The following is a 14,186-nucleotide window of genomic DNA, read 5'->3' as shown; positions in this document are numbered from 1 at the left end:
TTTATGGAGTGCCGTTTTCAAGCTAGAATAAGCTTTTGTGCACTCTTTATTAAACCACTCATTAATGGCGTTCCCTTTATTTCTAAGTTTTTGATGTAGGACGTCTTGCACGATTCTGGTGATGCTTATATAGCTAGACAAAATTATTTCGTGGTTGGTGTCAGGGTTAAGACATTTTTCAATTATGGGCAAGGCTTGCTTGACTACTTTAGATGTCGTTTGAACTGGATCGGTTTTTGCCTACTTTATGGAGAAACCATTTAATCTATCTAAATTCAAAGTTTGTTGACCCAACAAGCTTATTGCTTTCGGCTTCACCGTGATAGTTGGTAAAGATATGGACAGGCTATTAGGAAAATGATCGCTTATAGCTTGGTTGATGGCCGTAAAGTCCCAAATAATAGGCTCCATATTGTATGAAACAAATATAAAATCAATTATACTAGAGAGCCCTCTGCCATTGAATGTAGCAGAGAAGGGGACTAAGGGGACAACCAACTCGTTGGCAAAACCCAGTTCCATAGCGAACAGAATTTTATTCAAGCGATTACCAATAGTGGAGTGGGAAAAATGATTTATATTATTTTCATGCTCATCCTGGATGCCACAGTTTTTGGTATTACTGTTCTTGCAAAGTGATAAATTAAAATCACCGCCCCAAATTAACATATATGATTTGTTCATATCCTTGTTTCTCAACTCTTGTAAAAAACTGAAGATGTCATTTAAAACTATAATTAGATCGACCTGTTAAAGGTTATTTTAAAAATTTACCAAAAAATAGATGGTCGACTTGTTTTTTCTTAACATAAGAATCTGGTAGTTACTCTCCAATCTCAGCACGACAATATCTTTGAGTTCCAAGGTATTTACAAATATCAAACTTGTTCTGAATGCCCCACTTAATACACTCAACTAACGTGCAATTCATTTTTTCCACCAGACCGTTGGCTTGGGGATGATATAAAGCCACACACTTGTTTTTGATAGCATTGTTGTCAATAAAACTCTTCATCTCTTTTGAAACAAACTGGACACCATTGTCCGAGACAATCTCTTTAGGAAAACCTTCTCTTAAAAATAAGTTTTTCGGAGGAGCTTCGCAGGCAAGCAAGATGGCCGCGTAAGCTCGGAGCTCCGCGGACCCTTCGACCCTCCGCAAATATCCTGGAAGAAATCCTGTTCCACGGTAGTGGATTCCAATTGGGTAATGGTCATGGACGCGGGAACTGCTTTCCGCTTCCAAATCCGACATTTCTAGGCAAAGTTATGTCGTGTTGAACTTTGTGCCAGGGATGCGCCATTGTTCGGTGAGCGGCTGACGATCGAGACGACGCGGAGCATGACTGATATGCGAAGCGAGCATCTCCTGCTCCTGCTGGCGGAGTGTACGTAGCTGCGGAGTTGCTTATTGCTGACTTGGCTCCCGTGGAAGCCGCACCTCGTGCCCACACAAGTGCCTGCTGTGTTCTTGCCGTGTCACCCTTTGTTCTCTCCGAACCCATCATGGCCGGCAGGGGTGACCCCGACAGAACGGCGAACTGGGCTAGCAGAAAGACAATCCAGCCCCAGGTAAATAAGATCGACCGATATGCCCAACAAAGGACCTCGCCTTCTGTAGTGGCTTAGTCTAAGGACTCCGTGCGCGCGAGCTAGCCCGAAGGGTTGGAGCCCACTTTAAGGAACATCATGGGGGCCATTACAAGCATCAGGACTGAGATGCATAAGCAGCACGAGGTCCTGGCACATAAGGTGGACACCCTGGCAATTGACCTCAACCTGATCAGGGCCGACTTAGGCAAAACTAATGACCGAGTAAAATCCCTCGACATCAAGACCTCCAGCCTTACGACTGATGTCTCGGACCTGCAAGCGGAGGTCCGCAACCTGAGGTCGGTTAATGACCAGTTCTCGAGACGGCTGGAGGACTTTGAAGGACGTGCCAGGCGGCAGAACGTGCACATTATTGGACTACCGGAGGGTGCGGAGGAAGCGGCCGTCGATCTCTTTGTGGAGGACTTGGTGAAGACCCATCTCGCACCAGCCGAACTCAGCCACTTTTTCTCGGTGGAACGGGCCCACAGGATACCCGGCGGCCCCCCGAAGACGGGTGTCGCGCCGAGGCCCATCATCGCCCGACTATTCAATTTCAGGGATCGGGACGTGATTCTTCAGGCTTCGAGGCGACATGGGCTTCTTAAGTTCCAGAATGCAGATGTGAACTTCTACCCGGACTTCACCAGGGCCGTTCAGAGACAGCGCCAAAGCTTTGCGGGGGTGAAACGGCGCCTCAGGGACTTGGGGCTTAAGTACTCCATGCTGTTCCCCGCTAAGCTGCGAGTCGAAAGTGATGGCCGAGCCCTGTTCTTTGACATGCCTGAGACTGTGAGTGACTGGCTGGACACTTTGCCACAGCGCCAAGAAGAACACGAGGAGCACTCCGAAGGCGCCTCTGGTGGCCCTGATCTTCAAGAATAATGCTCATAGTACTGTCTTTGCGGTTGGTGTTCCCGTCGACTGTGACTGATGATGCCAAGCTTTTGTACTTTTGCTTATCCTATTTCTACATGGAGGGTGGCAGGGGGGGACTGCGGGGGATCCTTACTCCTCTAGGGTCTTTCTTGTAGTTTAGTTTATGGGGCGACAGGCACACTGCTGGTGGGGGGGCTTTTTAGTCTGCTGCGGGGGTGCAGGGTGGGGGGCGGTGTTGGGGATGGTTTTGTGTGTTCTCTTTGTTCTTCTCTTCTATCTCTTAGGCAATGGGTCGTATGCTCTGCTCTGTTTCGCTTGTCGTTGAGGCTTTTGGGGGTTGGGCGGGTCTTGAGACATGATGATGGGGGGTAGGAAATTGCAAGTTCTTTGTTGGAACGTCAATGGCTTGGGTGACCGTATTAAAAGAGGGGTGGTATTGCAGTTGCTCAAAAGACATAGGCCGGATGTTGTTTTCTTGCAGGAGACACATTTAGTGGGGAACACGTGTAGAGCGCTCAATCGGAAAGGTTTTAAAATGGTGGCTCATTCGGGGTTCTCTTCGGGGTCCCGGGGGGCGGGAGTTATGGTGCGTACGTCCCTTCCTTTTGAGATTGATTCCACTGTGGTTGACGAGAGGGGGCGGTACGCCGCTGTTGCGCGGCGCTGGGAGAGGCGTGCCCTCACGTTGGTTTCGGTTTATGTTCCTCCGGGTTTGCAGAATACCACCTTCCAGGACCTTGGTAGCGCCATTTTGAATCTGCCCGCAGGGTCGTTGATTGTGGGGGGTGATTTTAACTCGGTTTGCCCCGGATCCTTGGACAGACATCCGCCTAGAGACCTCCGTACCACTCAACTGTGGTTGCCCACCTTTCTTGATACACTGGGATTGGTTGATTAATGGAGACTCTTGCACCCCACCCAGAGCCAATATTCATTCCACTCTGGCGCTCACGGTAGCCTTTCCGGGATCGATTACGTCCTTACTTTGGCGGCTCACGCACCTGCGATCTCCGAGGCCCGTTTTTTGGCGAGGGGCATTTCAGACCATTCCCCGCTCTGGGTCTCCTTTGACTTTAATATTGTCATGTCGGATCGACCTGTGGTGGTTAATCCGTGGTACTTTCGGAACCCTAAGACTCGTGGTCTCCTGGCTAAGGCTATCGACCTTTACTTCACGGAGAATGTGAGGTCGGTTGCATCGGCTGTTACTTTGTGGGAGGCCTATAAAACTGTTTTGCGGGGTGAGGCCTTTACTCTTATAGCGGCAGCCCGTAGAATCAGAGATGCCGACATGGTACGTATCGAGGCTGAGATCATGGAGCTAGACTCTCTATTAGAGGCGGGTCCCGAGCCAGCCCTGCTACATAGCCTCTCCCTCAAACAATCCGAGTACTGTGACCTTGCTACTGACGCTGCTCTCGTCCTGGGCAGGGAACAGCAGGGTCGGATTTACGACGTTGGCCACAAGGCCGGGAAGCTGCTGGCCTGGCTTGATAAGAAAGCGAGTGCCAGCCGCGTCGTCCCTGAGATACTGGGAGAGGATGGAGTGCTAGTCACTGACCCGAGCGCCATTGCTGAGTCCTTTTCAGATTATTTTCAGGGCGTTTATGCCTCTGTCTCGGACCGGTCCGAGGCCGATTCGGTTGATTTTCTTTCTGACATCGACCTCCGGTGTTTATCTGATGCGGATCGGGACGACCTGGACAGGGACATATCCGTGGATGAGGTTGCACTTGCAATTTGCTCATTGAGGTCTGGCAAGGCACCGGGTCCCAACGGCATTCCGGTAGAACTGTATAGGATTAAACCGGATGTGGTTTCCCCACATTTGCGCAATATGTTCCTGGAGGCGCGGGAGAAGGGCCTACTTCCCCTTGACCAGAGGTTGGCCACCATTGTGGTCATCCACAAGGAAGGGAAGCCAAGAGACTTGTGCCAATCGTATCGTCCTATCTCTCTTTTGAACGCGGAGCCTAAGATTCTTGCCAAAATGCTCGCCAACCGTTTGATTGGCGTCATCGGCGACTTAGTGCACCCGGACCAGTCGGGCTTTATTCCACACTGCAACACTGCTCTTAACTTGCGTCGACTTCACGGTGCCCTGGCTAGGGCCCATACGCTTGAGGAGCCGGCTGTCCTGGCGTCCTTGGATGCCACAATGGCTTTCGACTCTCTCGAGTGGAGTTACCTGTGGGCAGTGTTGGCGAAGCTCGGTTTTGGCCCGGAATTTGTGGGGTGGGTCAAACTCTTATATGCCGAGCCGCTGGCGAACATGGCGGTCAATGGCCGAGTTTCTGCGACTTTTGCTCTTCAGAGGGGCACCATGCAAGGCTGCCCTTTGTCGCCCCTCCTGTTTGCACTCGCGCTTGAACCACTTGCGGCCCTGTTGCGGACCCATCCCGACCTACATGGTATCAGATGGGCCCCTGATTTCGAGGACAGAGTCTCACTATACGCGGACGATATTCTCCTGTACCTCACTTCCCCCTGCAAATCCCTTATTGTGGCTTGTGACGTGCTGCGACTTTTCGGTCGGTACTCCAGTTTAGTCATTAACTGGACCAAGTCGCACTTATACGTCCTGAAAGGGGGAACGCCACGCCTTCCAAGGGGTTGCGGCATACAGGTGGCGAGCCAGGGCTTCAAGTATCTGGGGATTTATATCTCCACTAATTCAAAAGCGCGCTATGAGCACAATTTGCTTCCCCCTCTTCTCCGCCTCCGGCGTGACGTGGAGGGATGGCGCAAACTCCCGCTTTCCCTGCTTGGGCGGGCGGCGTTGTTTAAAATGATGTCCTTTCCCAGGTTCCTCTACGCCCTGCAAAACACACAGGATCCGGTCCCTGCTTGATACTTCGGCGAGATCGAGAGCTTGCAACGCGCCCTACTCTGGGACGGCCTTCCTCGCATCGCTATCACGAAACTCACGTTAACGTGGTACGATGGGGGGATAGCGCTACCTGATGTCCGAAGGTATTACTGGGCCTCCCAATTGGCGGCTATCAACCACGGCCTATATGGTCCGGAGAACAACCCAGGTTACGCCATGGATCGGTGGCTACTGGGCGGCGGGAACTATTACAGGGCGCTCTACTCGAGGTCTCTCGATAGGCGGATGTCTGGTCCAACGAAAACCGCAGTCCATATTTGGAGGGCAATCACCAAGGCTCAGGGGTGGAAGGATAGACTGACTAAGTCGACCCCATTGTACGAATCGGACATCCTGGGTAAACTATGGCACACCAAGGGCTTTGATAAGTGGGATCTGATTGGCATTTCCAGGGTGGAGGATATGTTGCTGCGCGGCGAGGTTAAGACCTTTGCCCAGTTACAAGCAGAATTCCAGCTGGTTGAGGCGGAGTTGTTCCGGTACGCTCAGTTAAGACATGCATTGATGTCCGCCAAACCGGAGGAGGGGGCGATTCCTGACAGCTCCCATTTGAAAGACAGGGTGCTGGACGGCCATATGCCGGACAGCGCCATTTCACTGTCCTACAAAAAACTCATCAATGTCCGTACAGACCTCCTCCTGGGTGTAAGGGACCAGTGGACAAGGGATGGGATTGAACTTGATGATGAAGATTGGCAGAGTGCAGTGTCCTCCCCTAAGGAGGTTGCTATCTCTTCCCGCCTCCGATTGGTGCAGCTTAAAATCTTGCACAGAGTTTATGTTACCGGTCCCAGACTCGTGCACATGGGCTACTCTGTTGATGGACTCTGTAGGCGTGGCTGTGGCGACCTCGCCACTTTCATGCACATCCTGTGGGAATGTCCTGCAGTAGCGTCCTACTGGCGACGTGTGCACTCGATCATGAGTGAGGTGACTGGGGTAGAGGTGCATGCGGAAGCCAGGAGATGCCTCCTCAACATCTGGGGTCCGACAGATCACAACGTGGCCCAGACCCAATGGGTGACCCTTGGCAACATGGTAGCTAAACGCGACATCGCGCAGAAATGGGGAGCTATAGCGGCTCCGAAGGTTGTACAGTGGAAGGCCAATATGGATTGGTGTATGTTCCGGGAAAAGACCGTGTATGTTGCCAGGGGTAAGCCTAAAAAGTGGCACAAACTGTGGGGGGCCTGGAATGCATATAGAGGGGATATCTGCGTACCCCCAGACCCCGCCCCGCGGGAGGAACATCTGTCGCCATAGCTTGAGACACCGACTGTAAAACTTTAAGTTGTTATCCTGTGTTTTCCTCCCCTCCCATTCATAGTACTTCCTTTCGTTGGTCTTCGCTGTGCTCACTATGCCCTCCTGACCCCCTCACAACGCCTCACTGTTTCTTACATTCCATTGCCTCTGTCTTTACGCCAGGTTTGGCGCTTTTCTTCTCATTTCTTTATCTTTTCTACGTTACTCTTATAAAATTTAAAATCAACCTCAATCGTTCTGCTGTACCAATTCTTGCACTTTCGTTTTCCTGATTTGAAATGCTGCCTCGCCTCCGGGATGTCAGGCTGAATAGCTGTGTGCACAGTTTTTGAATAAAGGTTTTTAAAAATTTTAAAAAACATAAATAAAATAATAAGTTTCTCAAAAACTTGATAACACTGAGAGTATTAGGTTCTTCTACAAACTTTACCTCCCACCATTTCCTGTAATAATCAACAACTACAATAGCAAATCTTAGCTTCCGTGGAAGGGTACCAAAAGGACCTATAAAATCAATGGCAAGCTTTGACCAAACAGTGTTTGGTAATTCAACAGGCTGTAAAGGAACTGCTTCAGTTTTAAGCCCTTTGTCACTAGTTGCACAGACAACACATCCCGAACACTGGCTACAATGGCAGAGTCCATGCCGGGCCACCAATAACTATCTCTGATTTTCCTTTTAGTTATGGTCTGACTCAGTTGTCCTTCATTACCATACATAATAATTCTTTCTCTGAAAGAAACAGGTGGAATGTACTTGTCTCCCCGTACCAGCATACCCTTTTCTTCAATCGACAACTCATCTGCAACTTTAAAATAAGGTTGTAAATTCTGAGGCAGTATTTTTTCTTTTGGCCAACCAGACATAACATATTTCGTAACATTTTCCAATTTCATAGCTTTCACGGATTCAGAAAACCATTCATGTTCACTAAAAGTAGTGTTGTGACAGATATCAACACTTGCAATCAAACATTCTTCATCATTTTCTTCACAGTTTTCAGTGTAATCAGTAAAACTCAAAGGTGAACGAGAAAGGTAATCCGCTCTTATGTTCTTACCACCCGGTATGCATTCAATAGTGAAATTGTACTGGATAACTTTAGAGCTCAATCGTGCAATTCTTGGAGTATGATCTTTGATAGTTGTTCCACTCAAAATGCTGACTAAAGGTTTGTGGTCAGTCTTTAATATACATTTTCTCCCCCAAATAAAACATTTGAATCTTTCAACAGCCCAACAACAAATTAAAAGTTCCTTTTCAATGACTGAAAAGATTTTTTCATTAGACCTTAAAGACCTCGAAGCAAACCCTATTGTTACTTCTGTTTTGCCTTTCATCTGTGCAATGGTGGCACCTAAACCGTCGTTACTTGCGTCTACAGTAATGATACACTCCTGTGAAGAGTCAAACGGTGCAAGTACACCAGCTGAAATGATTTCTTTTTTTAAACCCTCAGACTCCTCTTGACAGTTTTTCTCCCATGAAAATGTATTGTCTTTCTTCAATAATTCTCTCAAATTAACAGTTTTGGCTGAAAAGTTGTGAATGAACTTCGAATAAAATTCACAGAGTCCTAAAAATGAAGCCACATTCTCCTTTGTTTTAGGTGTTGGAGCTTTAGTTATAGCATCCACAAGACATGGTCTAGGTTCAACGCCTTGTTCAGAGATTACATTACCTAGATACTCTATAGAATACTTGGCAAATTCACATTTGCTGTGGTTTGCTACAACACCAAACTTTTGTAATCTCTCTAAAACAGTAAACATGCGTTTGTCATGAATAGATTGATTTTCCCCTGCAATCAAGATATCATCTTGGAAGGTTACCACCCCATCAATTCCTTTTAACACATTCTCTAAAACATGCTTCAAGACGGATGCCGCCGATGCGAGCCTGAAAGGCATCCTTTTAAATTGGAAAGAAGCCATTGCCGAAACAAAAGCAGTAAGGTGTCGTGAAGACTCCTCAAGCACCATCTGATGATATGCAGATGCTAGGTAAATTTTCGAGAACAACCTAGCACCTGAAAATGTGCTGATAATGTCGTCAATCCTGGGTAATGGGTGAGAATCAACCCAAATTACCCTGTTAAGACTTCTTAAGTCCACACACACTCTCAATTGCCCATTTTTCTTCCTTGCGATAACTAATGGACTTAACCATAAAGATGACTCGATAGGTTCTATGACACCATCATCACACATTTTTTTAAGGATGTCTGCTAAATCTTGATGTACACTAAAAGGCACATTCCTTAACTTGTGTTTTACTGGGGTAACATTATCTTGGACTTTAATCTTACGCTTGAATCCTTTTATGTTCCCTAATTTCTCACCAACAACCTTAGGGAATTTCTCAACCCATTTGGTACTGTTTTCACACTTCTCAAATGTCTCCCTGTTTTCCTCACCATCAGTTACCAAAGAAACTTGTACATCTCTCCCATGTCTAAGGGCCATTCCAAATAGACCTTGGTGATACCATCCAAGGATATTTAGACCTTTCTTTGCTACATAGACTTTTCCAAAGATAGTGCGACCCTTGAATTTGAGTCAACACTCAAAATATCCTGACAGTTCAATCTTCCTTCCATCATATGTGACGGGATTTCTATCTGGAGGAAATAGTGTACGTTCACCCCACACTTCGTCAAACAACTCACCGGTCATCATCGTCATTCTGGCACCAGAGTCAATAAGGAGTCTTAGATCTTTTCCATCAACTTCGATGTGTTTATAAGGATCTACGCAATCAGACTCATCATCCTGTACAACCACTATCATATCTCTAATTCCCCTTGAACAAATCTGTTCTTCCCCTGAGCTGTCACTCTGATCACCATCCAGCACAGAATTTATTTTATCTCTGGGTGTTTGACAAACTTTTGCGAAATGTCCCATTTTGTTACACAACTTACATTTTACACTTCTCGCAGGGCAGAGTCTACCATTAGGTCCATGCTTTGAATTCCCACACCTAAAACAAATATTTTTCTGAGTAAAAAAACTATTCTTGTTCTCTTTTATTTACAAACTTTTTAAAACTATTGTTTTGCTTAGAAGCTGTGTTTTCATTCACAACAGACACACCACTAGTTTCTTTTCGAGTGCGTTCTTTACGTGCTTTATGTGAAACCTCACTCCCTTTTAGTATGTCAATCGATTTGGATTTCTCAATGTGAGAAGTTTTCCCTGTACTTTTTCATCCCAACAACGCACAACTATCTAATCACGTATGAGTTGTTCTGTGAAATTTTCAAATTCAAATTCTGCAGCGGCATACGTAAAACAGTCATATACGTATCTATAGATTCATCTTGCATCCGCTACCTTCTGAAAAACTTATGTCTGTTAACAATCAAACTAGGTTGTGCATCAAATTGTTTCTCTAACTTCTTCACAGCTAGTTCAAATTCATCTAAATCTTCCTGATCATTGGGAACGACGTAGGGTGGGAGATGTTCGTGTATAGATTGGCCTTCGAAGAATTCCACGGGGGGGAGCTGGAGACTGCAGAGACCCTACCACAGGTCCCGCACCCTAAGAGCAACTTTGCAACCCGTCTGGATGCTACCCGTCAACCATCGGCCACCCCCCCTCTTCTACACTGATTTTCTAGGGGGGGCCAAAATTTATACTCGTTTTCGTTTCCACGCACTACTGCGGCCAATTTGTAATACTACGACCAGATACCCCTCCTGGAACGTTATCTCTACACTATCCAGGAACATTGGGACCATATCTCCAATATTAATCCTTCAGCACCGGCCCTGCAAGTGCGTTCACGTTTTTGGACCATCGAACTTGAACGATCACTCTTTGTATGCCCTGACGAAATTCCCAAGGCACGAAAGGGAATGAAACGTGTTGGCTGTGCCTGTGTATTTTAAAAGAAAATAAAGAACACATTAAAGAAAGAACAGAAGATTTACAAAATCTATGAACTCGCTGTATCATTGACTTTACCGAGTGCACCTATCAAATTTTCTTGTAATATAGATTGGCCTTCGAAACCTAAATTGTGTTCTAATAAAAACTTCTTTCGTTCAGGCCGATATCTATTACCACCAATTGCTCCTAAATACTTAGTAAAAGCCCTGTACCAGTTTCGCCAAGGCACAGGTGGGTCTCCAGGGGTCTGAAGAAAAGGAGGGGGAGCACCAACATTTTGCATTATTGCCATGACAAATAGGTAACACATTTTTTTTTAATGAACAGTCTAGTAAATAAATGCGCATAAATAAAATATAACATGTGAAAAAAAATAATCACAGCTGATGATGTGTGCACATGACAGACATGCAGACTCTTCCAAATACCTTTTTTTTATAGTAAATTCAGCTTTACTTTAAATTCTTCCTTTACCGCGGACTGCTTCTTTTTTTCTCTTTATTTTTATTTTTAAAACTTACATACTCCTTAAATTTTTGTGCTGCCTATAACTTCCCTTTTTTTTAAATCAGGCTGGTTACTGAAAGAGAAGAAAATAATAATAATAATAATAATGATGAACTGCATGTGTCATAAAATATTTCTTCTGTGCTTGCTTCCAGTTTTGCCATGAACAAAAAGAAAAGAAATATCCTCCTGATGTTGCTTGCAGTGTAAAAGTTAGCATTCTAGTTGTTTTTTCCAATGTTTAGTAGTCCTTCATCTATTGTCACTCTTTTGTGATGAATAAGCAGTCGAGACTGTGGGAAACGTGAGTTAATTTGACTTGTTCGTTTTAATTCTTTAGAAGTGGAAGAATGGCTCTGCGCTCGACATGCTACAGATTTGGTATGCTAAGAAACTATTGTTGGCCTTTTAAATTGTCTCAATGTCTGACAGCGTATGCACGCAACCTGGCTGTAGTCTTGACGCGCTCGGGTGAAGGTGTTTACTTTGATACCGTAATAATATTCTTTACTTTTTTAACGAAGACACACGTAAAAGATCGTGTTTTCTCATGCTTGAGTTGACACACGGAGTAGAGTTTGTTTATTTAAGAGCTTCCTTTTAAAAATCCATTACTGTCTCGTGCCTTCTTTTACGTGCGCACTGACAAATAATTAAACATTTGCAAACATTTGTGACAAGAATTTTCAATTCTATTAAGGACACGGAGGCGAGGATATCATGTTGATATCAGGACAGGAGGCTCAGATTATGCTTGTTCAAAGCTGATCCACCACAACAGAAGCAATATCCACAATGGGTTTGAAATAATACGTTTTAAACACAGTATCGGAAGACCAATCAGCGGCCTTCATAATGTCCGTCAAACTCACACCAACAGTAAAAGCCTTAGAGGCCATGGCACCCCGAGCGGAATGAGCTCAAAAATGGAGATATCAATTCCTGCTTCAGACATAAGCCAACGTACCCAACGGGCCAGGGTAGCCGGCGCCACAGGCCTAAAAGGCTTCTGCAAAGCAATCAGCAACTGCCCAGACAAATCTTGTCGAAAAGGAGCAGTACTCACTTCATAATCCTTTATGCACTGGACCACACATAACTGTGGATTCTGAGGAAAAGCCGGGTAAGTCACAGAAGACATGTTACTTTTGGTGCTCCGGGAAACTGTAAGAGTGACCCCGTCCGGAGAAAACGAACGCCCCGCGAGGTCTAACGCACGTACATCCGAAATGTGTTTACAAGACACCAAACAAAGGAGCATCGTCAACTTCGCTGAAAGTTGCTTACGAGACAAGGATGAATTGGGAGGCCAAGCCTCCAGAAAGCGTAAGACAATGGAGACATCCCAAAGAGCCACATACTTTGGACAAGGCGGTTTAACCAGCCGAATGCCACGAAATAATTTAGAAATCAAGGGATGCTCCCCAATAGGCTTCCCGTCAACAAAATCGTGGCCCGCAGAAACAGTGGAGCGAAAGGAATTGACCGTCCTATAAGCAGAACCAGAAGAAGCTACGGAGGCAAGAAAATTAACTACTAAAGTAACATCCGCTGAAGCGGGATCCAAGTTTCGTTCAGAACACCAACCACACCATCGCCGCCAAGCTGATGCATAACGCTTGTGCGTGTTGGGGGCCCAAGCCTCATCGATAAATCGCGTAGCGTCTCCAGATAAGCCAGGGACTTTCCAGCGTTCCCCGAAAGGCGCCACGCAACCAGCCGGAGCTGACCTGACAGAAACAGAGGATTTGGGTGGAGCAGAGGATCCAACAATAAGTTCCACTTCTGTGGAAGCAGGAACGGTGTCAAGCAACTCATCTCCAGAAGATCCGGAAACCATTCCTGAGCTCTCCAAAGAGGAGCTATCAGAATGACCTCCGACTGGAAGTGCTTTGCTCCTGCCAAGGCTCGCGGAATCATCGCGAATGGGGGAAACGCATAGCAAAGATGAGGGGGCCAAGTCTGGAGAAAGGCATCCGTAGCAAGAGCCTCCGGATCCGGACGCCAGCTGTAAAACTTGGGCAACTGAGCATTGAGGCGAGAGGCGAAAAGATCGATCCAAGGCCGACCCCAGAGGCGAGACAGGTTCCGAAATACACGGGGATGAAGCCGCCAATCGCTGAAATCCAGCAGATGGCGAGAGTTCCAGTCGGCCACCTCATTCTGGTGACCCGGGAGATACTCTGCAATAAGAGTGATCTTCCTCTGAAGGCAGAAGTGCCAGAAGTCCTTCGCAATCTCGGCCAAAAGCTTCGACCTCGTTCCTCCCAGTTTGTTCACATACCTCACCTCAGAGATGTTGTACATGCGGAGCAGTATGCAACAGCTGGTGGCCTGAGGAGCAAGGCTGCGGATCGCAAACGATCCCGCCAGGAGCTCCAGACAATTGATGTGAAGGCTCAGTTCGTCTTGTGACCAACGGCCGCCTGTCGTCACATTCCCGCATCGGGCTCCCCAGCCCCAAAGACTCGCATCCGATTCCAGCACCACATCCGGAGTCGAGCCGGACAGGGCCTTCCCGTTCCAAGCCTCCATGTGGTTGAGCCACCACAGCATCTCTGAATTCGCGTCTGGTGACAGAGGAACAAGATCGGAATAGCGAAGACCCTTCTACAAATGCCTGATCTTGAGACGTTGCAGGGCCCGATAATGCAAGGGACCCGGAAAGATCGCTTGAATGGATGAGGCCAACAGTCCGACAATCCGAGCGATCGATCGTAAGGATACACTCTGTGTGGACAACAGTAACTTCAACTCCCTCTTGATAGACCTGACTTTCTGGGAGTGCAAGAGCAGTTGGCAAGAGACTGAGTCGACTAGGAAACCCAGGAACTCGATTGACTGAGTGGGATGTAAATGAGATTTTTGAGGATTCACTAGAAATCATAGGACTGCAGTTGCACAGGACACTGAGCCATCAACAAAATGTCGTCCAGATACACGATCAGACGCACCCCGCGCGCCCTCAACGATTCCATGACTGGTCTCAGGAGCTTCGTGAAGCACCACGGAGCGGATGAGAGACCCAACGGGAGAACCGTGTACTCGAACAACGTCCCTGACCATTGGAATTGAAGGAAACGGCGATGAGGCGGAAAGATGGGGATGGACAAGTAAGCGTCCTTCAAATCTAGGCGAACCATCCAGTCGCCCT

Source organism: Lissotriton vulgaris, chromosome 9, assembly GCF_964263255.1.
Source record: "Lissotriton vulgaris chromosome 9, aLisVul1.2, whole genome shotgun sequence".
NCBI classification, from domain to species: domain Eukaryota; kingdom Metazoa; phylum Chordata; class Amphibia; order Caudata; family Salamandridae; genus Lissotriton; species Lissotriton vulgaris.
This window is presented reverse-complemented; position numbering follows the sequence as displayed.